The sequence below is a fragment of the Lissotriton vulgaris genome, chromosome 3_1, assembly GCF_964263255.1.
Source record: "Lissotriton vulgaris chromosome 3_1, aLisVul1.2, whole genome shotgun sequence".
In the NCBI taxonomy this organism is placed as follows: domain Eukaryota; kingdom Metazoa; phylum Chordata; class Amphibia; order Caudata; family Salamandridae; genus Lissotriton; species Lissotriton vulgaris.
In genome coordinates, this window is record NC_141689.1 from 102543885 (window position 1) to 102570064 (window position 26180).

The 26180-nt window shown below is 47.9% G+C and overlaps 1 protein-coding gene across 2 annotated transcripts in view; it reads left to right on the plus strand.

Annotated features, from left to right (window-relative positions):
• Positions 1 to 26180, plus strand: part of LOC147726031 (N-acetyltransferase 8F1-like) — a 427392-nt gene that overhangs the window by 395025 nt on the left and 6187 nt on the right. The window contains exon 1 of one of the 2 annotated variants that reach the window (XM_086960147.1): positions 12911 to 12990. The exons of the other annotated variant lie outside the window; for it this stretch is intronic. The gene's annotated coding sequence lies outside the window, so the exon portion shown is untranslated. Of the gene's footprint in view, positions 1 to 12910; positions 12991 to 26180 lie in introns of those variants that run through there. 2 annotated transcript variants of the gene reach the window in all.

Sequence of the window (26180 nt, forward strand, 5' to 3'; positions counted from 1 at the left end):
CGTGCCTCTTCTTAGTTGCCCATTAGGCCTGGGGGGGATGTGACTGGGGTTTCCTGAGCTTAGCTTGTAGGCCTTCCACAATGGTTTCCCAGACCTTTAATGAGTGAGAGCGCCGAAGACAAATAACCTTCCTGTTTTTCTTCGAGCCAAGTTTGTAACATGTTGCTTTTTCCCTGTTGTCTGGTGCCAGGACATATGGGTATTTTGTATGTGCTACCATCTGAACGCCGATGCCCCACTCTGAAAGTTGTGTGGAGTTGTTCACAATGGCTTGTTTTTTTGTGGTTTAATCCCATCACTGATGAGTCGCCATGTGTGTCCCCCTTTGTACTCAGGAATTTCACCCATTCTATGTCGCCTGTTTGTATTTGATCTAGGGTGGGCAGGTGTTTAAAGAGGCGGAGTATATTACACCTGTTCGAGATGTCATGCTGTCCAGTGCTGTGATACCTAGGAATGAGGAGTACCTCATGGACCACTGTTGGTGGGCCGTGGATTGGGGTCTCTCTGCCGGCCTTAACGCTGTGCTTTGCCTTCCTAATTTGATCCTAGGCTGTCTTGCTTGGGACCACTTGCTATGACCTTGGTTGACCACGGTATCCGACTCTTGTCCAGATTCTAGTTGAAGTGGGGACGGATCCATCTGTTCTAGGGCTATTGTGGGAATCTCTGCTTGGGGGCTTGCCTCGTGTGCTGCCGAGCTTAGTCTGACTGCTGGATCATGGCCGCTGGGGTGGTCAGGCCTTGTTAAGGGTTTTTGGGCCATCCCAGTGCAGGAGGTCGGGGAGGTCGGTTGCATTTGCTCTTCAACCAGAAGATGACAGGCCTGGGCCTCCTTTTTACTCCAGCTTTTGGCAATGAAAATTGGGTAAGGCTGAGGTGGATTGGTATTTTCATGCGGGGCGGGGTTGCACTCTTCATCAACTGCTGTTGTCTCCCTCTTATCTTCGTTTTTTTCCGTTGTTTCCTCAGCTTCTTTTTTGCTCGCCTCGATGGAGTGCTAACTTGTGCTTAAACTGCACAGGGGATGTGTTCCTGCAAGTCTAGTGCCCGAGCCTCGTCTTCTCCTCTGTGCCCCTTGATTACCCTAGAATGTCCTTTTGGCCCTTTTGGAGCCCGAGCCCGCTAGCCATCCCACTTGTTGTCTTTCCTCCAGGTGGTTGCGGTTTGTTAGCACCATGTGATCTGTGGTGGATGTACTAAATGTCTCCCCGCATCCTTTTACTGTTTCTACTATATTCGTTAGGATCTCAGGGAGGGAGGCCCATTTCTCCATGAGGGTTGAGCAACAGCAGGCGCCGTCGCCAGACCAAAAGTCATGTACTGGTGGAGCTTGTTGTCTAATTCATCCACTCTGGAACTTATGTTGACTAGCCGGGCTGCGATGGCTTGAAGGAGATCTATTTGAACTTGTATTTTTGATGACTGCCATAGAAGGGCTATGTTAGTGGTATAGCTCATCCCTGATGGGGGACTCTTTCTCCCAGTCTGCGTCCATACTTACGTTGCAGGGTTTGTTGCCAGTTTTTACATTGACGCCCTCTGGGGGTGTTATAGCCATCCGCAGATTTGGGGTTAATTCAAGGGTTCTTTCAATTTTCTGACCCATATTCAGGATAAATTAGGCTGTTAGATCCCCTCCCACTGGGGAGTCTGGTTCCTCGATGGCTGAGTGTGGCCATGTGTTTGTGTGGTTTGATTCAGTTTCCATGTTCTGGGAATCTGGGCCGCAGGCTGTGGCCCGATGAATTTATGCTTTTGTCGTTAAAGTTGGTACGTCCTTGATTGAAAATGATTTGTGTGGCTTGGTGGGTGTAACGTCTCCCTTCATAGCTGAGATTTGAGGAGGAGTTGGGCACATGGTTGGACCTTTGGGCTGTGTTAGGTCGGGGAGGCCTCGGGCGGCACCGCACCGTCCCTTTCCTTCTGTCCACTGGGTTCATTGCTCAGGACTAGTCCCTCTCCGCAAGAATGCTCTGGCGGTGATCTACCGAGCTCTTTGAAACTGCTGTCTCGTTCCATACTTAGGCCATGGGGTAGAGCGCCAGGGGTTCCCCCCTGGTCTTAGTTAATGTTGGAGGTATCCTTTTTCCTCAGAAAGTGCCTTATCGAGCCCTTTTGTGCAGCGTCTTGCGGTGATTCCTTTCGGTCATCTGTAAGTGATTTACTCCTTGTGGTCCTCGTAGACCCAATTCTTTGGAGGTTAGCATTGAGAGTTTCCTCTGGATATACCAGTGCAAAATAGAGCTGGTTCCTTTAAGCTGTAACCCTTTATTAACGGTCAGACGGCCCTCCAGGGTTTGTTTCCATTAGCGGTGCTCTTACCGCCCGTATACCACTCTCCCACATACCCAATCCCCAAGACGATCACGCCCCTGTGTTAGCCACGCTCCTCCAGGTGCGTGGCTAAGAGCATAGGTGACCCAGCGAGGCTCTGTTGAGCGTTGGCCACTTGTTGGTTCCTCCATCGTCAGGAATGTCCACTGGTTCCTCCTCTAGAAGTTGGGCTATCCTGGGGCCTTATTTATGAAGGCCTTGCGCCGCCGGTGCGCCACTTTTAACATGGGAAAAAGTGACGCACTAGTGGCGCAAGGCCTTCATAAATGAGGCCCCTGGTGTTCAAACTACCCTCTGGTTCGGCGTCTCCAGGCCTGCCGAGTACCATACAACAGGCTTTAGACTAACACATTTTAGTGCGGTGACCCGCATCACCGCACTGAAATGCACAGTCACACATTTCGTGCGCCTCAACTGTCCCCTGAGCGCTGCTATTTAGGCAGTCTCATAGGCGTAGGCGGTCTATTTGTTCCTGCTGTGTGTCCCTGTGACGTAATGCAACATTCCTGCCCTGGATGGTATCCTTACTTCAAACTATGAAATGCAACCCTGCGGTGTGCAGGCGTGTGTGGCACGGTAGAGCCGGGGAAAGCAATTCAGGTGCTGCGTGATTGGACTGAGTCCTGAGAGGGATGTCTGTCATGTGTCCTTGCTGTGAGCGATCTTAATAAACACTCAGACGTTTGGGCTGAGTGGACAAGCTGGAGCATCACCATGCGCAAATCAGACTGACTCGAATAAAAATGTAAGCGCCCTCCAAATATATTAACAGCGCGGCAAGATGAGTCCCCCCTTCCTGCCCTGGGGATTTACAGAGATTTACAGGGTCCTTCCTTCATTCCTTGGGTGACCCTGCCGAGGCTGCTCGCCTCCTCTCCAATACCATGCAGAGCCAGCATTGCTCGCTTGGGAGACACCCCGATATGATGGACAGATACAGCACCCACTGTAATGGTCTATAAATATCAGGCCCAAAGCAAGGCTTTATTTGGTGTGACTTTCTCTGCTGTGCACACATAGACTGTACACATATGGTTAAAGGGCACTGTGGCTCATAGAGTTCATGGTACAAAACGAATGCACAGATAATCTGGAAATAAGCCAACCGCTGGCCCTGGGGACAAAGTACTGGAGCTATCTACAGTCAGTACAAAGTCTGCCCTTCGTTCCCACTCGCCTTTCAAATGCCTTAGGATACAAGGGCGCTCTTGAAAAACTGGAAAGCATGTGGAGAGGCAGTGGCACCAGAAAAGGGAGCCGTGCAGACAGTATGAATACGGGTGCCACAAGCCGGCTAAACAGTGACTAAACATGCTTTGCTTTGGAGCCAGGCTGGGCAGAGACTGCTGCATGATGTGTATGCAAACAACTCTGATCTCCTAGCAACAAGCGCATGTGCACATGACGCGATCACGCCGTCCTATCAGTAGCGCTGAGACACCAAAGCCGGCGAACACGCCTATGAGAGCTCCGCTTTCATCCCCGACCAAGACGTAAGAACCTAAGCCTTCTGAACGCTGTGTAAATTCACTACAGCGGTAGCGGAGAGAGAAGCAACACGCTCTTGAGAGGAGACGCCGGGAATGTGATGCACCCTTGCTCCTCTACCTTGCGGAGAAACTGTCCCGCAACGACGACGCCGTGGCACTACTAAAGAATCCTCCAGACTCCCCCAGGTACGAGACGCCCTGGCACACCACAGACAAAGCATGGCTAACCGTAACCCTGTAATTAATAACAAAGCGCATATGCCTCATGCTAGCTTAACACCAATTGAGACTGGCAAATGCCACTTTTTCGTATGCATTATGACATAGGCACAAAACTTAGAACCCAGAGAAGCTCACAGGACCTATTTGATCTACACGAAGCTCTGAACCCATTTCCCTGCTTCTCTCCACAGTAACTAAAGACTGCGGACACACAGCCTCACCACACCGGCGTGTGAGAAACCTCGCCTCCTGTTACTCAACTGTACTCATTGAATGCAGTACCGATTTTCCCACACTTGGGTACGTGATCTTCAATCTAAATAATTAACATTTGCAAATAATTGTAAATATTACTTATAAGCACTGTAACTGGTCCCATATTCCATACCCAACCACTAAAACATGCTCCTTAAAAATTCTCCCGTAGGTGTAACATGATGTTCCTCAACACCTACTGCGAGCCCTGATGAAGACCTGCCCAAACTTCCCATCCTGTTAAGATTTTTATCAAGGTCGAAACGCGTAGGCTCAACTCCAGTGCCAGGAGAGACATATGCCATATGATCTAACTAAATAATTGGGACATATAGTGAGAGACGCATCTCACAATTAGGCATCTAATACTTTTGAATACATGACTGTCCCTGGCAAGATACAGGACAACTAACTTTTCCCTTTGAGGGACAAATTGATAACATTCCCCTGGGATACTAATATAATCTCCCTTAGATTCATAGTAGGACCCTGAAATATCAATTGTAAATAAGATTTTGTTGATACACGAACTCACTTTTCTTTTTTGTGGATTGTTGTTATTTGAACTCATTAATTTTTTCACTGTAATTTTGTCACTGTGTTTTCCTCACGTTGATTTACCTAGTAGCTAACAAGTTATTTGTTGTAAATAGTGAATGTACTTTTTGTCATAAGGAGATATTCAAAGCTGAGCTGTTCACACCCAATGTGTACCCTTTTGAATCCCAAAATAATGTGCTAATATATGAGCGTTCATTGTCAATAAATAGGACTTGAACAAAAAATAACCTGTGTGATCCATGGTGTCAGAGGCTTTGTATACTTAATAATATCTATTCTGATTCCTGCCTCTGATTACCTAAACAGAATCAATCCCCTGTGATTTTTGCAAACAACTCTAGGGCATATGCACAAGCCCCTATCGCCACCACAACGTCACTTTAACAGACATTGTGGTGGCGATAGGGGCTGCGCCTTATGTACAAGGCAGCGTTAAGCCTCTTAACTTGGCTTAACGCTGCCTTGTAAATAAGGCCCCCTTTCACGCTATGGTTTGCATGAAAGGGGCGTGCAGTGGGTGTTGTGGTGGGTGCTCGACTGCAACACCCATTGTATTTGACGCTGGCCCCTAAGGGTTGTGTACATAGGAGGCAACGCCAAAATTAAGACAAGACCTAGTCTTAAATTGGCGAAACGAGGAAAAATACATTATTTCTCCTCGTTTTTGCTTTCTCCATGTGTGCTGCCTTGTGCAGCACACATGGAAAAAGCAAAACGCCATGATTTGTTTATATACAGGAAGGTGTCACTTCCTGTACACAAACAAACCTTTTTAGAAAATGCCATTTTGTCACATTCATGTGTGCTGCATAGAACAGCAAACATGAAAGTGACATGGCATTCTAGGTTTGTTTATGTGTAGAAAGGGTCACCTTCCTACACATAAACAATCCTGCCCTCCACGCAGACACCCTTGTACTGAGGTGCAAGGGTGCCTGTGTTGGCGCTAAGTTTCTAAACTTAGCACCATCGCAGGGGAAACACAGGGCTGCACCATATCCTTGTAAATATGGTAAATATGGTGCAGCCTTGTGTTTCAGAAGTGATGGAGAGATGAGTTAAGACAAGGAGCCTAATGACAATTATATCAATATCAGCAAGACGGTGATAGGCGTCGACGTTTCGGTCCTTCTCCAGTAATTACTTCCACAGGACCATCCTCAGGACCAGTTGCACAATTAAATCAAGCACCACCAGCCGGTGGATGCGAGGATTTACTGATCAAAAAGACTTTCCAAAACAGACTTTGTGACAATGTCCTGCCAATAGGTTGACAAAACAAATCGATTTAAACGAGATGCTTTCATACACTAAATGTACGGGAGCTGCAATCCTAGACTTCCTCACGCCTCGATAATACGGGACCGAAACGTCGACGCCTATCACCGTAATTGTCTCTCACATGGTACTTTGTTGGACCCATGTGTTTAGCATGAGGTGTTGTTTACTACACAAAAATTATAAACTGTTGTAGTATTTTTTGTTGCCAAGCTGAAATTCTGATGAACAATTTTCTAACAAATTAAGTTGTTGGAAATAGAAAAGAGAATAAAAAACAATAAGAAACTGTATCTACCTTGCCTCGTATGAATGATTGATCACGTATGTTGACATTATTAATTTTTTTGAAAAAAAATATAAATTATTCCTTTGAGGACAAATGTTTATCTGTTACCCCAAAACATGCAGCGCCCCATTAAATGCTCCCACCCCTTTGCTGCAGATATCTGAAGATGCGCCTGTCAGGTGTGAGCAGGTCTTCCAGTCATGTCTTTATGCTGAGATACTTTGAGGGAAATGCACCTGCTGCTAGAATCCTAGTTCACCTGTGTGTCACATGATTGAATACGATGGGGCCAGCATAGCCTTTCATCTTCTCCAAGTCGATAAGTAAAAACAAGCCCATATTGTTGTTCCTTCTGTACCTAGTGGGTTAGCTGGTCCCTAGTAAGTATTGTAACTGCGTGCTGAGATAACTGTTATGTGTTCGTGTTTTAGTACAGCACAGTGGGTGGCTTCTCTGTCACTTCTAGACGTATGTAGGTGACAGTCGTGCATGTGTGAAAGAAAGGCTCTCAAACAGATAGGGGTGGAATTTTCAGCCACTCCAGACTGCACAAAGTTCAGCTGGCAGCTCGTGGTCCTTGTGTCAGGCTTGGGGGCTAGCTACAAGTCTGCACAGATGTTGACGTCTACGTCCAAGTTTCTGCACTCCCGGGTGGGTGGCAGATCTTTTCAACTGGTGGCTTCCCGGCTATGGAATAGCCTGCCCCTTTCTTTAAGACAAGTTCAGGAGCTCCTCCCTTTCAGAAAGAAACTAAAAACATGGCTTTTTCAATCTCAGCTTGACTTGTCTTAGTTTCTGTTGTTCCTCTGTGTAATGTTCTCTGTCATACCCAGCAATGATGACGCTGCAATCAGGTAGAGTCTAACCGTCTTTATTAAAACACGTCTACCTCTGAAGAGCTTCGCGCCTCAACTGCCGCTTAACGGTCTTACGCGCCAAGCCCTTACGCAGCCGCGTAGCCCTGCGCGGGCGCGGCACGTCACGTGACCTACGTGACGTGCATACACAAGTGCGCGCTACTACATATCTCCCCCTTTTTCCCAACATGGAGACAGTTCCTCATTGTCCACAGTTCAGTTCATAGTCTTTGTACTTTGCTGGTTTAACCACCACCCTGCCACTTCGAGTCAGTCTTACCGGGGTGCTGCTATTCTCACATTCATTACTTTCTTCCGACTTCTGCGCGGCCGCGCCTGCTTCTCCTTCTCTCCGACTTCCTCGGGCCATCCACTCCAGCTCATGCTCCCTTGTCTCTAGTTCTTGTGCGCTTTCTCCATCCTCCTCAAGTGCTCCTTCCGGAGCCTCCTGCTCTTCCAACTCTGTTCCTTCTTCCTCCCAGTCCGTGGTCCTCTGATTCCAGTTCAAAACTTTGTTACATCTTGCCATGCGGTCTTGCGACCAGACGTTGCCATCACTCAGTAAAGCCGCCCTGCCCCTTACTTCTTTCACTTGCATGGGCTTGCTGTACTTGCTCTCTCCTTTTCTCTGCGCATTAGCCAACCTCACTCGCACCCACTCTCCTTCCTCTAATCCAGTGTCCCGTACATTCCGTCTGTGATCATAATGTTTAGTGTAGGTTGCTTGGGCTTTCTCAAGGTTGGCTCGCACCACCGCGGGCGACCATTCGCTGGTGATTGTTTTCTCTTTCCACACTCGATTGTCCTGTGTGAAAGGTTCTCTGCCTCTGAGTATTTGGAATGGGCTGTATCCTGTACTGGTAGGCGTTATCCTGTACGCCCAGATCATGTGCCAAATCTCTGCCTCCCAGTCTTTGTCCTCGGCTATGGCAGCTTGGATTGACACCATCACCACCCTGTTGAAACGTTCCACTAAGCCGTTGCCGGCTGGGTGGTAAATCGCTGTGTGCTTGGCTCCTATGCCATTCCTTTTCATGAATCTGTTCCATTTCTCTGATTTGAACTGGGGCCCATTGTCACTAAGCACCACCTTGGGGATGCCTTCCCTCACGAACGTGTCTGCTAGGAACTTGATAATTGCGTCTGTGTCCATGGTCTCTCTTATCATTATCTCTGGCCATTTCGAGTACCTGTCCACCATGACACACACGTACTTTTGCACTCCTTGTATGTCCAGAACCGGGCCCAGTATATCCACGCTCAGTTCTTCCCAAGGGTTCTTTGGTATCTCAAACTTGCCCATCTCAGGTCGGAGGAGTTTTAAGGTCTTATCCGCTCCTTGACACCTGGTGCAGTTCCTGACATGTCTTTCTGCTCTCAAGTCCATTCCCGGCCACCGGTAATTTTGCCTGGTTCTCAGCCTCAATTTGCAGATCCCAAGGTGTCCCTCGTGGAGTGTGTCCAGTAACCGGTCTACGAGGTCGGCGGGTGGTATCACTCTCTCGCCCCTGTGTACAAACACTCCCCTGTCTCCTATCGATAGCTCCTCTCTAACCTCATAGTAGGGTCTGAGTTCCCTTATCAGCGCTTTCTTCTCGGGCCATCGTGGCGTCACAAACTTCTTTACTTCCTTCAACGCTGCGTCCTCGTTATATGCCTTTTCCCATTCTGTGAGGCTGATAGAAACCTCCTGGTCCTCTGTGAGTGCCACCCATTCCTCTGCTCCTGCCGTGTTCTCACCACTGGATTCCATCGCAGCAGCTCTGCTTAGATAGTCTGCTACACGATTCCTGTTCCCTGGCACATGTTCTACGTCGTACCGGAACTCTAGTAGCTTCAACGACATCTTTGATATTCTTGGTGTGGCTTCGGCGTGCCCAATTGACGTCAGCACCTTGAGCAGGGGTTTGTGGTCTGTTCTCAATAGGAACTGTGTGCCCCACAGAAATTGCCTGAACCTCGCGGTGGCCCACACTACTGCCAGCATCTCCTTCTCTATTACGCTGTATCTTTTCTCAGTGTCCGACAGCGTGCACGAGGCAAAGCTTATAGTTTCCATCTGTCCTTGCCCTCTGTCCTGCATCAGGACTGCTCCCAAGCCTTTGTCGCTGGCATCCGTGGTTAGAACCGTTCTGCCTAGGGGGTCATACCCCTGAAGGGGAATGGCTTCTGTGATCGCTTTCTTGACATCATCGAACTCACTCTGTGTCTCTGCTGACCATCGGAACTCAGTGTTTTCCTTCGTAAGTTGCCTCACGTGATGGGTCCTGGAGGCGAAATGTTGCACACATTTTCCGTAGTACTCGGCCATGCCGAGAAATGATCTTACTTCCTCTTTGCTGATTGGAGGAGGTGCTTCACGGATCGCCTTGACGTTTTCCGTCTTGGGGGTCACTCCTTCCACGCCTATTTCATGTCCCAGATATGTCACTGGCGACATTCCAATGCGGCACTTTGACCATTCCGCGGTGAGACCTTTTCCCTCCAAAATCCGCAGCACCTTTCCCAGCTTTGCGTCATGATCCAGTTTGTCTCGGCCCATTATCAAGATGTCGTCTTGAAAGTACTGGACGCCGGTGTTATTATGGAACAGCTGGTGCATCAATTTTTGGAACACTGCCGCTGCAGACGCTAGCCCGAATGGCATACGGAGAACTGGTAACAACCGAACGGGGTGATAAACGACGTGAGATGGCGGCTCTCCGGATGCAGGGCAATTTGGTGGTAGGCGGAGGTCAGGTCGATGGTGGAATACCATTTGATGCCTCGGGTGCTGGCCAGCATCTCTTCTATTCTTGGCAGGGGAAATCTTTCTACAACAATATTCTTGTTCAGCTCCCTGAGGTCCACGCACAGCCGGACCTTCCCATTGGGCTTCTTGACCACCACGAGTGGCGATAGCCATTCCGCACATGTGATGGGTTGAATGATCCCTTTCTTCTCCAGCTCTTGGAGCTCCTCTCGCACGGCCTCGCGTACTGCAATGGGGATATTTCTGACTCGGTGGGCCACGGGTACTGCCTTGTCCTTCAGGATGATTCTATGTGCAAACTTCTCAAGCTTCCCCACCGTGCCCCCGAACACCTTGGGGAATGTCTTCCTCCATCTGTCTTGGTCAGGCCACTCTTCATGTTCTGTTAATAAAATCTGCTCCACACCCCCGGGATCCAACTTGATGCCCAGGTCACCCTGGTCCAGCCACCCCAACACGGATGGTCCCTTTTCCGCTATGTAGAGCTTGCAGTAGGCCAATCGGCCTCGGAATTCGAACTTCAGTGGCCGGAATCCCGCCATTGGTATGCGGTCTCCGTTGTATGTGACTGGGCGGATATCTAGCCTCTCCAGTTCCGGGCCTAGTCGTGGTGCAAACTTCTCCTCCCACACAGCCCTCTGGACAATGGTATACGGCGAACCGGTGTCCGCTATTACGCTAATCGTGACTCCTCCTATAGTCATCTCCAACACCGGCTTCATAGATCTTTGTCCGTTCACACTCATGACTTGTACATCCGCTCCCAGTACCTGATCGTATATGCCCAGCACCGTGGCTACTTCCTCCTCTGGTGTATCTTACTGCGTGTCGCTATCCTGGCTGATGAGTCTCACCGTGTTCTTGGAGGCTTTCTTTCTGCACACCTTCTCGAAGTGTCCAATCATACCACAGTACGTGCATTTGGCCCGGAACGCCGGACATTTTCTATTGTGCGCCTCATGCGTCCAGTTTCCGCACCAGTAGCATGGTTTCCGGTTGGTGCCCGCGTGCCTTCCTGGGGGCCCGCCATTACTGCTCCACTTGGCGCCATTCTTTTCCATTGACTTTTTTGTTGATTGGTCCTTACGGGTCACGTCTTCATCAATCTTGTTCACCATAGTGCCGGTCGCCGTCTCCTTCTTAGTTGCATCCGCACATCTCCTCGCCAGCTCTGCTCTTTTGACGATGACCATTACATCCTTCAGGGTGGTTTCTCCACTGGCCCACAACTTGTCTTGTACGGAAGTGCACGTGGTGTGCATTATCACTTGGTCCTTTATGAACTCCTCCTCCCAGTTGTCGTACTTGCATGCGGCCGCCAGCCGTTTTAGCGCCGCCACGTACTCCTCTACCGTCTCTCCAGGCCGCTGTTTCCTTTGATTAAAATTGAACCTGTCCACAGACACACACACCGCCGGTCTAAAGTGTTCATTCAGGTCCTCAATTGCGTGGGCGTAAACATCATCGTCCGTGCTGTTCCTTTGCTTCGGCACCAGGCTTTTGTACACTCTCAAACCTTCCGGGCCTAGGTTCAACAGCAGGATGCGTTTTTTCCTTGATGGTTTGAACGTCTCTTCGCTCTCGTCCTCTAGCACGCCAATGAAGTTGTCGATGTACTCTCTCCAATCGTCCCACTTCATTAGTGGCTCTCCTGGCCTGGGCAGGAATTGCACCGGCGCTGTCGCATATCCAGTTTGGATGCTCATCCTTTCACTCTTGATCGCGGGCTGATGGCTCGTTTGGCCCTTGGGGCTTCCTGGGGCACTATCTCGTTCTGCTTTGTACGCGTGGTTCTGGGGACCACCTGTATCAGCCCCCTCGCTCTTCACCAAGGTATCCAGCTCGTTCCTTGGCTGGTGGACGATACCACGTGGCTCGCTGCTCTACGTGTCTTCCTCGCTTCCCGCTGTTCTGGACTCTGGAGGAGCTTAAGGTTGTTCGGCCCTGCCGCGCTCTTCAGGGTGGTTGCTTGGTTGTCGTCGGTTCACTGCGGAGTAGGGATAGTCGATCCCATCCTCGTCGCCATTGTAATGTTCTCTGTCATACCCAGCAATGATGAGGCTGCAATCAGGTAGAGTCTAACCGTCTTTATTAAAACACGTCTACCTCTGAAGAGCGCCGCGCCTCAACTGCCGCTTAACCGTCTTACGCGCCAAACCCTTACGCAGCCGCGTAGCCCTGCGCGGGCGCGGCACGTCACGTGACCTACTTGACGTGCATACACAAGTGCGCGCTACTACACTCTGGTCTGTTATAGGGTCTTATTCTGAGCGCCGGGACACTCCATGGAGTAGCCGCGTGCTTATAAATTATGCTAACAGTTAAGAACATTGTAAACTTTCTGCCTCTGGTGGGGGATGCAGCTCTGCAACAAAAGGATGGTGTGGAGTGCAAAAAAACGATGGATTTGGGCCCAGATCTTTTGACTGGGGTGAATGTGTGACATTGATCCACATTCGGTCCATCACCTGTTTTGTTTGCTCTGCAACAAAAAGCACGCAGTCGGGGTGTTAGCAACATGCAGAGAGAGGGTAACCAGGAAGAACATGAATTGCGGTAGCCCAAGAGCCAAGAAAGCATTTATTGAGGAACTATATGTTGCCTTCAGTGTGGGGCATCGAGCACAGAGCCAAAGACTCTGCACACTTGTCTGTACCTCCAGAGCACACAGGATATGAGGGAATTGACACGAAATGTGTGCAGATCAGAAGTAAACGTGATCTCCACGCAGCCGAGGGACTGTAGGACCCTTGGGCCATGTCATCCCTGGGCAGCGCTCGAGAAACTTCCGCCGTGGGTTTATTGGCTGCCATTATCTCCTGGCACGCACAATCGATACAGGAAGAGGGGGAGGGGGGGGGGAGGGGAGCTGGGAAGTGCCAGGGTCATATGAGCACAGGCGGCTACGAGCTTCACTTCCACAGCCTGCGAAGATTCTGTCCGCCGGAGGTAAGTTGTCTTTACACTGTGCGTACCACTATCTTGTCAGATGTTTGTTTACATAGTTTCCTTTTCAGGTGGGGCGTCTGGGCTGTGAGATCCAGGCCAAGATCAGCCACCCTTAGCTTGAATAATTTAGTATTAAATATCTCACTTCTTTCCCTGCACACCGCTGCATTTATCAGGAATGATTGTAATCGGAAACCGCTCACAAGTGTCCCCTTTAGGAGGGAGAGCCCTGCTTGTGTTGTGAATAGACACATGGCCGTGGTTGTATCTCACAATGTCCACAGCAGTTATCTGATATTCAACAGGACCTCTGCGGGTGTCCAGGACTAAACAAACACGGGACGGGGACGAAGGTGTCAGCCGCAGGAGACATAGTGCCAATAAACAAGTTAGCTTGCTTTAAAATGTATAATCATTTTTTTTGCAGCACGTGTTTATTCTGTGGGTTCACGAAGGCAAAAACACTAAGTTAAAACACAGCCTACAGGCTCAGAGTTGTCTCAAACTGCTCATCATTAAATATAAACAGGGACTGCATGTCCTGGCGAGAGAGCAGCTACTTCACCCGTGCTCACTTAGACAGCAGTTTAAAGTGCACTCCCGCTGCCGAAGGGGCTTCTTGGAGCTGAAACCACAGCATTATTAACTTTATTAACTCAGAGGGACCCAGGTCATGGACCTTGGATGAACTTCTGAGCGGACTGCCAGGATTCCAACTTGTAACCATACATTTAACAAAGACTTTTTGGAGTGAATGTATTTTTAGTCTGATGAGACATCTGGCTTGACATGCAGCACACGCTTCTGAGCCACAAAGTGTATTTGGGCAAGAGAAAACTGACTGTCTTCAATCATGCATTCATTCTGCAGACGTTGTTCACAGTAAGTGCCCCCCTGTGCCGTGCTGTTGGTGAGGAAACGTTGGGCCGGCATAGCTGAGGACGCCTCCTGGTTCAAGCAACATCTAAGCCAAGCACATATACAACACGTACATCAGTAACTATATCACGCAAGGGCCTAAGATTACAAACGCTAACAACTCATTTAATGCACCTTCAGCATCGAAGAGCAGGACAGGCGACTCTGCTTTCCGACCCCGGGATAAACAAACCTCTTTGGGCGCTGGGATTGAAATTATGATCTACGATTGATTTAGTTGGCGTTAGACCTGATTTTCTTGAGGTATCTTTCCCTAAACTTTTTGCTTTTTCCTTCTGGATTTTGCCGATTCTCCTTTCATAGCCTTAGGCCTCGGAGCACTTTCCCACTGTAAATACTGTGTGAAAGTGCACATACCCTTCCTACACATGTTAGGAAGTGGTGCTTACATGGTGTTTTTAAACATGTCAGGGCTGCCATTACAGGGCTGTGTATGCGCACTTGTACCTGTGGTGTGTTTCAGCATGTGTCAAGTCTGCTATTGCAGGCCTGTGTATGCGCACTTGTACCTGTAGTGTGTTTCAACATGTGTCAAGTCTGCTATTGCAGGCCTGCGTATGTACACTTGTACCTGTAGTGTGTTTCAGCATGTGTCAAGTCTGCTATTGCAGGCCTGTGTATGTACACTTGTACCTGTAGTGTGTTTCAGCATGTGTCAAGTCTGCTATTGCAGGCCTGTGTATGCGCACTTGTACCCGTAGTGTGTTTCAACATGTGTCAAGTCTGCTATTGCAGGCCTGCGTATGTACACTTGTACCTGTGGTGTGTTTCTGCATGTGTCAAGTCTGCTATTGCAGGCCTGTGTATGTACACTTGCACCTGTGGTGTGTTTCTGCATGTGTCAAGTCTGCTATTGCTGGCCTGTGTATGTACACTTGTACCTGTGGTGTATTTCTGCACGTGTCAAGTCTGCTATTGCTGGCCTGTGTATGTACACTTGTACCTGTGGTGTGTTTCTGCACGTGTCAAGTCTGCCGTTGCAGGCCTGTGTCTGCGCAATTGCACTTATGCTCTGGTTGGCCTTTCTAAACCACTGGTTAATCCTGAGGGGACCTTTCACTGCCCATAGAGCACCCATGGGCTAAGTCTTAAAGGGTGAAGCAGGTGGTAGGTGAAAGGCAGGGCAGGTACACATGCGTGCTGTGCTTCTTGCCTAGGTCATGAAGAATACCCGTGTGTGTTTTCACTACCTGTGAGGTCTGCTCTTTCCGTAGGTTAACACGGGGGAATGAGTGACTTGAAGCTGCAATACTGGCATACAGTGAGCAGCCTCATCATAGTCATTGGATTCACAATGACAAACCCTCCCTTTTGGTAAAGGTGGATTTGTCATTTGTAGCTTGCCACTCCTAGAAAGTGGGCTTTTCTCTGCTATAAAACTCGTTTATGTGATTTTTTACTTGGCTCCAGTGCACACTGGAGGCTGGGGGAACACATCTGTGAATTCCCCAGTGACAGCTATAAACATTGGTTATACTTAGAAAAAACAAAATGCCTACTACACAATTACTCTAAGTCCTCTATTTTTGAGGAGAAAAACCAAGTGAGACTTCCTGGTTAATCCGGGTATATTGCTATTACCCTTTTATTATTTGATGTTTTCAATTTTTTACTGTTTCATGTATGAAAAGGACACCTTTTCGCATTTTTTCTGGTTTATACTTACTGACAGTTATTTACAACACAAAACATCTTCAAACCATACAAACAACAAGTCGTATATACAAAAATTACTTGCTTTGATATATACACAATAAAACATTAATTTTCTTACAAAGACAAGAGTCACGATATGGACTCAAAGTTAGAATAGACAGTTAATTGCAGTCTAGAATTAATAAACTACAACTTAATGTGATTAACTATGCAAAAAATAGACTCTAAATAAATTCCTTTAGTCTATTAACAAACTAATGTCTAGTCTCTTTTACGCCAACGCGTTTCGAATCCGGTATGTCTACTCAACGGATTCTCATCAGGGCTCTGTCTTTATAGAGTGTATCTGAAAGTGTATAAAGCAAAACTTATTTTAGCTGCTTTACTTGTAGGTGTTTCGCTTCGAACTGTACTATGTCAACGTCACTCATATTACCTGTTTACCAGCAGTCGCCGGTCCGCAGGTAGAATATTGTTCTTGACTGGATTCCTTTCACTTCTGTATCTATAAGTGAATACGGATATAATGACCTTTTTGTATAGCCTGGCAGAATAGTGTGGGGCACATATATAATTGACATACCTTGAGGGATCGAGTCTATGTCCCTTCGGTTTCGTCAATTTTATTTTCGGATCTTGTGAATTGATTACAGCCTGAAATTAATAAAACATTAATTTAGGCCATTTTATGCAAAAAGTCGAAAGAGAGAGGCGCTCACTGCTCTATACGGCATACCTGCTTAAAATCAGTTCTTGCTTCGGCTGTTTTCGTTCTATTTTCTTTTAGCGGCAAGCGCTTATATTACACATTACGGGCTCAGCTTGTGAAGTCCTCATAAGTCGCAGTCATTTCCCTAAAAGAGTTTTGGGATAGTTTTACTTGACTCCTCACTACAGTTATAAATGGGGCAGCATTAAACTATAGAGTCTTTGGACTTACTTGATCGCGCGGCAACCCGGTGGCTGGCTCTCAGTCTCTGGGTGCGGCAGCCATGTTGGAACGTGATTTTAAGGTTTTCGTTTGGGCAACATTTTAGCGGCCATCTTGTAGTGGGGTAACTGAGGGAAGGTGTTATGTTTAATGTGCAAAGAAGGTGAATTCCGTTTGAGTTAAACAACCTATTGGCATTGTTTCAGCGTTATTTTCACTTTGCGCATTGGTGTTGCCTAGTTTACAAAATATTTGTTGAAAGCATTCTAGTGAATGTAGTTTTATCCTGCATCTACAGTCTGGATATTTCAGATAATGAATTGAGGCCAGTTAATGCACTGTTAAATTTAAGTATCAAATACGCCTCCTTTTGTAGCAGGATTTTATTAGGGTCCATAGGTCTAGACTGTTGCAGCACATACAAAATTGACCATTTGAGGTCATTTTCAGTATGTTTATTTTTGATGAAGTGTTCCACCATAGGGGCGGTTAACACCTTGTTCTTCAGTCTTGATTCATGTTGCGTTATATGCATGTTTACTTGCTGTGTTGTCTTGCCTATGTAGATTTTTGCACATGGGCAAATGACTACATACACTACATTGCGTGTCTTACAGTTTGAAAAACTCGAATGTTTCCACTTTGTATTCCCATGTTGAAATTCCTTCCCTTCTACAGTAGTCCCACATGCCGCACAGGAACCACACTTGTGGTGTCCCTCAATAGGTTTTAGTCCCCATTGCGACAATAGGTCACTCTTGGGTTTTGATAATGCAATGTCAGCCCGTACAATTTGTTGTCCAATACTTTTGTTTTTCCGGTACGCAAAAAGCGGACGAGGGAAAGAACAATCCAAATTTTCAAGTAGGTGCCAGTTTTTTAGCACAGTCTGTCTCAGTTTGTTAGTGTCAGGCCCAAATGTAGTAACACAGACCAATCGGTCCAATTCTACCTTAGATTTAGTCTGTAGCAAGCATTCGCGTGGTGTACAGCGTGCTCGCTTAAATGAGTTTTTCAACAATTTTTTGGGATATCCTCTGTTTTCTAGTTCGTGACAGAATGTGTCAGCATGTCTTTCATATTCTGACAGCTCCGTGCAGTTTCTCCTGATGCGGAGCAGTTGGCCATAAGGTAAATTGGCCTTCAGATTTCTGGGGTGAGCACTTTGGTGGTGCAGCATTGTGTTTTTATCAGTCTGCTTCCTGTGTAGAGAAGAGATTAACCTTCCATCTACACATGTAATTTCCACATCAAGGAACGTCATTCTAGTGTCACTATGGTCGATTGAGAATTTGATGTCAGGATGTTTGGAATTAAGCCATCCGTGGAACTCAATCAACTCAATGTGGCTCCCCTGCCACAGGAGCCACACGTCGTCGATATACCGTAACCACTGCTTGATATGACTACAGTAAGGATTATCCTTTTCAATGAATTTTTTCTCATATTCAGCCATGTACAGTATAGCCATCTCAGGAGCATATGGGCATCCCATAGCAGTACCTTTGGTCTGCATAAAGAATTGCTCATTAAATCGAAAATAGTTTTTCCGCAGTGCTATTTCTGCCAGTTTGAGAATAAAACGGGTGGGAACCCGATGTGGTCTTTCGCGAGCTTCTAAATAAAGCTCAATTACTTCCAATGCCTCTCCTTGGAGGATCTGGGTATAAAGGGACATGACATCCATCGTCACTAGTAATTGTGACGCTGGATTGAATTCAGTCCCCTCTACTTTTACTAGGAAATCCATTGTGTCTCTGAGGTATGATTTGACAGGATAATCCTTACTGTAGTGCAGCCGTGCTAGAGAAACCTAAGTGCACATGTGTGTTTTGGTCGGCGTGAGACAGCCTGCCAAACACATAGGCGTACTTAGGGAGTGCATAAGCACTCCTCCTCCCACCTCCCATGCTGCACCCCTCCATGCACAAGCTGGCTCAGAGCCGGCAAATGAAAAATAAAAAAATATGCGCCAGGCAGTGGGGCTTTGTTCCTCTCCCATTGTAGACGAGCCGCCACAGAATAAGTAGGTGGTAGAATGCCGTATGTCAGCCTGGCCTATGCAGGTCATAAAGAGTGGGGTAAGAAGGCACGAGCATGACCAGGAGTGCACGGGAGGGGGGCGGGGGCCCCAAGAAGTCACGGACTGCAGGAGGGCGGTAGGGAGGGATGGGAAGAAAGTAGTCTGTGCAGTGAAGGAGCCAGTAGCCATGAAAGGATACAAATGACTGACATGGCTGTCATGGGTAGGGACTAACAAGCTTAAAACCAATCGGAAGGCAGCATTTATAAGCTAAGCCAATGAAGAAGATGAGCCAGAGAGTGGGCGGAGCTTCTACGAAGCTTCCACACTATAGTGTATACTGCATGCTTCGTAAAGCATTGGCAGTGCATTCGCGCTGCAAAGCTAGGCGAGACCTAAAAACGTAATACAGAACAGTTTCAAATTGGCACAGTCTGTTATACTGTGAAATACCAGCAGTCAGATAAACAAAGGACACAGCAGGTAGTGCTGCACGCGTCATGATTGCCACAAGGCGGCAGCCCATGCATGCAGGCAGTGCTGCGAGCGCCATGATTGCCACGAGGCGGCGGCCCATGCGTGCAGGCAGTGCTGCGAGCACCATGATTGCAATGAGGCAGCAGCCGGGGCGTGCAGGCAGTGCTGCGAGTGCCATGATTGCCACGAGGCAGCAGCCGGAGTGTGCAGGTAGTGCTGCGAGTGCCATGATTGCCACGAGGCAGTAGCCGGGGCGTGCAGGTAGTGCTGCGAGCTCCATGATTGCCACAAGGCGGGAGCCCATGCGTGCAGGCAGTGCTGCGAGCACCATAATTGCCACGAGGCGGCGGCCCATGTGCAGGCGGTGCTGCGAGCGCTATGATTGCCAAGAGGCAGCAGCCGGGGCGTGCAGGCAGTGCTGCGAGTGCCATGATTGCCACGAGGCAGCAGCCAGGGTGTGCAGGTAGTGCTGCAAGCGCCATGATTGCCACGAAGCAGCAGCCGGGGCGTGCAGGCAGTGCTGCGAGCTCCATGATTGCCACAAGGCGGCTGCCCATGCGTGCAGGCAGTGCTGCGAGTGCCATGATTGCCACAAGGTGGCGGCCCGTGTGCAGGCAGTGCTGTGAGCCCCATGATTGCCACGGGCAGCAGCCGGGGTGTACAGGTAGTGCTGCGAGCACCATGATTGTCATAAGGCAGCAGCTGGGGTGTGCAGGTAGTGCTGCGAGCGCCATGATTGCCACGAGGCAGCTGCCGGGGCGTGCAGGCAGTGCTTCGAGCACCATGATTGCCACAAGGCAGCAGCCGGGGTGTGCAGGCAGTGCTGCGAGCACCATGATTGCTGCAAATCAGTAGCCAGCTGTCCTCCTCACAACAAACTCCGGCAGCAGGACGTGACGTCCCCACGATGCAAGATTGTTGTATCACACAACCTTACTGGGCTGTAATTTCTCAGTAGTAGCCATTGGGCACTACCTCGACGTGACAGCAGTCCGCGAGCCGCAATAGGAATCAATCTGAGTTCCCATGAGATACATTGTAAGAGCCTTCCAGCTGGACCCCAAGCCTGGGGGAGCAGTGCACGCACACCACGGCATGCTGCCACTCCAGTATAGTTTGTTTAATCTCCCTTCCTTTTGTAACTGACCTGTACGTGGGTGCCCGTACTACTGTCCAGGTGTGCCTGATCATACTCATTCCCAGCTACCATACATCATGGCCTGTTGCCAGTTGTCATGCATAATTTAATTTACCTAGACACGCTAATAATTGACAGTTATTAGTAAGCACACATAACTGCCAGCTCACAGTAACCATACATCATTGCTATTCCTCTGTTAGTGCACATCAATACCAGTTTCCAGTTAGGACACAGACATTGGTTTTAAGGTTAACGCACAGCAGTGCAAATTTCCATCTGCACAATTTAATCCCAGAACCACCCAAGCCATTACAACTCATGGCTTTAAAACACGGTCTTAACAATGATACGTCTTTACCACTGCATTCCTTTACCATGGAAGTCTTTAAAACAAACAACCACTTTGCTTTAGGGGAAAGCGTTGGACTTTTGAGCGGTATAACTTACTATTCCAACTCCAGTCTGTGCAACTGTAGGGGAAGCCCAATGCCGCTTCCCCTAGGACAAGTAGTTGTAAAGACTATTCAGTGGTAGAGATGGATCATTGTAGTGTGTGGTTTACACTTCATGGTAAAATATGTTTCCCTTTAATCCCATGTAGATTTCCTATACGGGTCTTCAATTATTACTGTCATCACTGCTATTTTTAGGTCTCGGCTACGGAGCGCGCATGCGTTGCATAGGCAAAAAGAACTTTTGGAATGGCTTTGACTTTGCAGCCAAATACGTGCACGCGTTCCATTGCCTTCAATGGCAACGCATGCACGTATGGCGATTCACTTGCGGGACCGCGTGGAGCCATATGGTAGCAATTATCACGGCGCCAGCCGCTTGCTCCTGCAAATGAATTGCGCAGGCCCCCTCCCCTCCCCCCCCCCCCTGCCGCCGCGCGCGCTTGTGCTTGTCTAATCTTGCTTCCTCTCTGGTTTAGTGTTGCTTCCGGATGGGCATATTTTAGCTTAGCCTGCGTTCTTATACCTCAAGCGATGTACTTCAGATGTTATGCATGCGCTGCATGTTAGAGCTCATCTAGGCGCTGCATCCATTTGTTGGGGCTATATGGTCAAGATTGGGGATTTCAATCTGAAGTGTTAGTAGTTGGCCAGATAAGAGGTGAGCCACTGCAAGTGCCAGCATGCATAGTGAATTAATCATTGAAGTTAGTATCCATGCATTACAGTTTGGCTAAGAGAGGGCTGTCTTCAGAGAGGCCAAGGTAGGGGCACGAAGCTGGGCCTGCTCTTGCGCTTGGTGAGTCCTCTACACCGTTTGTAAGTCTATCACCAGTAGGTTTCTCTTTCATCCTCCTGTGGAAAGCGAGATCTTGCAACTGATGGATGTGGTCATATCTGGGTCCCCTCTGGACCCCTTGCCACCTAAATTTAAGTAATTAAGGAAGAAGGCTATCGGGGCAGTTCTTACAGCACTAGTGGATTTGTCCTTCAGCCTGGGGCAGGTACCCCATAACTGGAAACACGCTATGGTGATTCCTCTGGTGAAGAAACCTTCCCTAGATCCTGCTCTACCAGAAAATCTGAGACCTATCTCCCTGCTCCCCATTGTTGCCAAAATGGCGGAGAAACATCTTAACCGCCAACTGTCCAGGTTTTTGGAAGATAGCCAGGTCCTTCACGACACCCAGTCCGGCTTTAGGCCACTTCATAGTACTGAATCAGCCCTGCTTCTGGCTGCGGAAGCCTTGAGAATCGCAGCCGATGAAGGTAGAACAGCCGCAATGATCCTTCTTGACCTGAGTGCGGTGTTTGACACGGTCTCCCACGGCCTGTTATTGGAGAGGCTGAGGGAGGCCGGGGTCAGTGGCAATATCTGGGAGTGGTTGACAAACATTTTGCAGAACAGAACATTTCAGGGTTATTCAACATCCCTTTACATCCAGTACTTGACCTCTGTCTCAGGGGGGTGCCGCAGGGTTCGGGCCTTAGCCCGACCTTATTCAATATCTATATTCGCCCCTGGCAGATATTGTACTGAGGCATGGGGTGAAATTGGTAACCTATACTGATGACACCCAATTGATTGTCACTCTGGAGCAAGAAGATTCGGGAATGGCTTCTGAATTTAAGTGCGGCCTGGGTGCACTAGCTGTTTGGATGAAACGCAGTTGTCTTCAATTGAATGCGGGGAAGACTGAGGTGTTGGTCATCGGTAAACAGCCCTCACTTTGGTCTCAGATGTGGTGGCCGGAGGAATTGGGACCTATCCCGGTTCCGAAAGCTAAGGTTAAAAATTTAGGAGTCGGGTTGACAATTTATCTTTTTCTGAGCAGATTTCTACGGTAGCTGGTGCCTGTTTTGGCATTCTCAAAATGCTGCGCAAAATCCTTGACCTTCTTCCTATTGATGCGAGACGAACCATTGTACAGGCTCTTGTTACCTCACGCCTTGATTATTGTAACATGCTTTATTTAGGGGTGACCGTCAAGAACCTGAATATGATGCAGAAAGTTCAGAATGCAGCAGCAAAGCTGATTCTGAGCATTCCTAGGCAAGCTTCAGTGGGGGACGCCTTGAAGAAACTCCATTGGCTCCCCATACAAGCTGGAGTGACTTTTAAGACCCTATGCTTTGGATACCAGATTTTCCATCAAAAGTGGCCTACATTTTTGCTCCCGCTTATGACGGTATATCATCCTGCTCGTAACCTGAGATCATTGGGCACAGCCAAAGTGATGGTGCCCACGGCACGTAAGGCCCAAGCTGGAGGGAGGTCTTTTCGCCTCCAGGCGACTAAGGCATGGAATGACCTGCCTCTGGATCTACGGATGTGTTAATCCGAAACTCTGTTCAGGAAAACATGTAAAACCTGGCTGTTTCAGTGTTTGTTTGGAGGACAGAAGTAGTACCTCAGGCTGAGTGGCAGTCTGGGACATTGTTAATGTTGCTAGTTTGGTTGGGGCCAAGGACTGGTAGTGTTCTGGCGCGGGGAACCTCCTGTTGGAGTAACCAGGCGCTTTATAAGCTAAATAATAATAATAATAATAGTAGTATAAGTGCCTTCACATGTGAAGGCCTCGGCTCCCACGTCATCGGAGAGATTGCACTCTTGAACTTTCAGTTTCCGCATGGCGACGACCCAAGGCAAGGCTAAAAGCCACATCCCGGCCTGGAGCAGCGCGTCCTCTTTCTGTTCCCACGGCGGACAAGAATAGTTCTGGGCTCCCCCCAGGGGACAGTGGAGCTGGACACGGGGGCCTAGGAGGGCCTCGGCTACCCTGGGAGCTCCTTCGCTGCAGGCGGGGGAGGGGGTCACACGGTGCACGGCTACATGGTATGGTAGCTATCTTTTTTCCCCCCATTTTTCTTTCTTTTTCTCTCGTTCTCTCTCAGGCTTACACACTGGGTGAAAATATTAAGGATTCGTTGAACAGAAAGGCTCCTGACGTGTTCCGGTGGTTAAACCACCTTGCTCACATAGCTCAGCACCTTGAAGGAATTGTTTATATTGTCATGGCAACCATGTCTCAGACACGGAAAGTAAAAACAATTTCACAACTTTATAGGTAATAGCACAAAATAAAATAAAAGTCACATAAAATAACATCATTAGAACAGAGCATAATAATACATGTAGAAATGAAGTTTGTGTGTGTCTGTCTCATCCCCCCCTCCGTGTCCACACACGTAACCCAAGTAAAGCATTGTTTGAGTGATGTGCAATCAGAATGGCAGTCCGAAGTATTCGACGGAGAGTGGGTGAACAAACCTACCCATGCAGCCTGTCGGAGGGAAAATTTATTTACTGTTCCATGTTGCCTCAGTACTCCTAGAAAAAAGTCTGCAGTTTCCTGTAATCTCCCTTTGGGAAACGGCCTTTAGTTGCGCTTAACGGAACCAAATGCGTTTTAAACAAGCATGGCATAGCCAATAGGTCCCGCCTTTGGGACCTTATAAGTATTTAGTTATGCAGATCAACTGTTGCATGGCCAAAGGCGAGACCTATTGGCTATGCCAATGCTTGTTTATGTGGGTGACTGGTTACTGAGCTAGCTCCATCTACGAGGCTCCAGTAAGGGATTTCACATGCATTTCTGGTTCTTAAGATAAGGCTAGGAGCAAAGAGTCGAAGGATAAAGATGTCAGGTGTAGGCTGGGAATACTCAATCACAAATATTGACAGGACAGAATATTGTTACCATAGAATCGAAGGGCAAAGTGTCGCAAAGTAAAATTCTATACATTTTCTATACTAACTCCACATATATACATACTTTGGTGATATACAGGTATGTAGATGTGGAGTTAAGAACAGTAAATTCTTACGTCCCTCTGCGTGTTTACCTTTCAATATTTTGACCCTAAATATTGTTGTGGTAATGTTCTGTATCATCGATATTTGGGATTCAGATGTGAGAACAGGGATTGGTATGTGCCCCAAACTATGCCTAAGTAGAGAATAACCTTTCAGCTACATTTGTCCTGCCCTGCTCTGCATAACGATTCTACCGCTGACCTTTTACCCAGTTATGTGCCATATAAATGTTGTGTGTTTTTCTTCGAAAACTTGCATCATTTATTATGCATAACGATTCTTATTATCATATCTTAATCCCCTGCCCAGGGCGTATACAGCAGGATTCATATATTGTGTATAATAACTCTGTACAAAAGTCATTGCTATAGTCATCCTTGGACGACACGCCCACTATACATAATTGTAAACATTACATATCTAGGTAGATCCCCTGAGGGTACCTTTTGGGTATAAAAGAACCACAACTCCACTGGGTAACCAGAGGAGAAGCTTTCACACTGACACTAGGCGCTGAGGTCCCTGTAAGCAGAAACTCCAGCACGAAATGGTCTGACATCCCTTGCGGGGTGTTCAACTCGAGACCAATATGGGGTCCTTTGTTCTCTCCCATCAGGTCATGTAGTTGGCTCTTTCCTAGGGGATTCTTGGCTTTACACCCACCTACAAGCTAGGTACACTTAGATAGGGTTTGCATAGTAGGAGACTGCTTGATTACTATCAGGCATCTATATGCCTGCATATATTCACAGTTTTAGCACCATGGTATAATTCTACCTTTTATTTACACTTTTGGTGCTTGTAATCTTATACTTTTGTTTCTGTCTAATAGCTGGCGCAGCAAACATGTTTTATTCTAGAATGACACTGGTTCAATAAATGCTTATTCAAAACATCCCCATTGTTTATTCTGTGTATCTCTTTGAGACTTAATGAGCACGAGTGACTGAGCGAAAATACTGTACTGTTTCCACAATCCCTGAAGGATCAAGGGTTGTCATGTTTGATAGTAGCCAGAAACTATTTGCTCCTTGGTAAGGTTATGGGGCTTATAGTGGCACTGTGAGCTAGCTGGTCGAAAGACTAACATATCCTTTGGGGGTGTCTGGAATCAGTCTGGACACCAATCCCTTAGTTTATGTTGTCTAAACACGCAGATCCTATGTATTTTTAGGAACTACACAACAGGATTACGCTCTCCAGTTCTTCTGCTCAGCTCCCATTCTGATGCTTTGATAGCAACAATCCGATAAATAATAAAGAGGCTACTCCAAAAGGATTTGCACAGTAGCAGCAGACAGGCGCTGATAAAGCCTAAAATGGGCTTCCGGCTTCACATGGAGAGCTGGTATAAAGTATCCTGCTATCTCATTAGACTTTAAAGACTGAGGCACCGGCAAAGTAAGAAATGAAAAAAAAACACAGGCACTGAAGGCAACTAGCTTGTGTGCAAATGGACACTTTGTGAAAGAGCAGAGTGCACTCACTCAAAGTGAAGTTATTAAGTGGCTGAAGTGGGATGTCACACTCTTCCATGCTGTATGCTGTAGTGGACTGTAACAGGGTCGGGCGGGAGGCCTTGAGGACTGGTGGACCCCTGACCCTAACTCCCCTCCTTCCCCGCAGACTGACTCTTCGAGGGCAGAATGGGAAAGCCTAATGGATCGGGACAGTGAATATGACCCCGGCGCCTTTAACTGGGTGTATGACGACCATGACGAGACTCCGCCCCTTGCTGACGTCGGAGGCTCCAG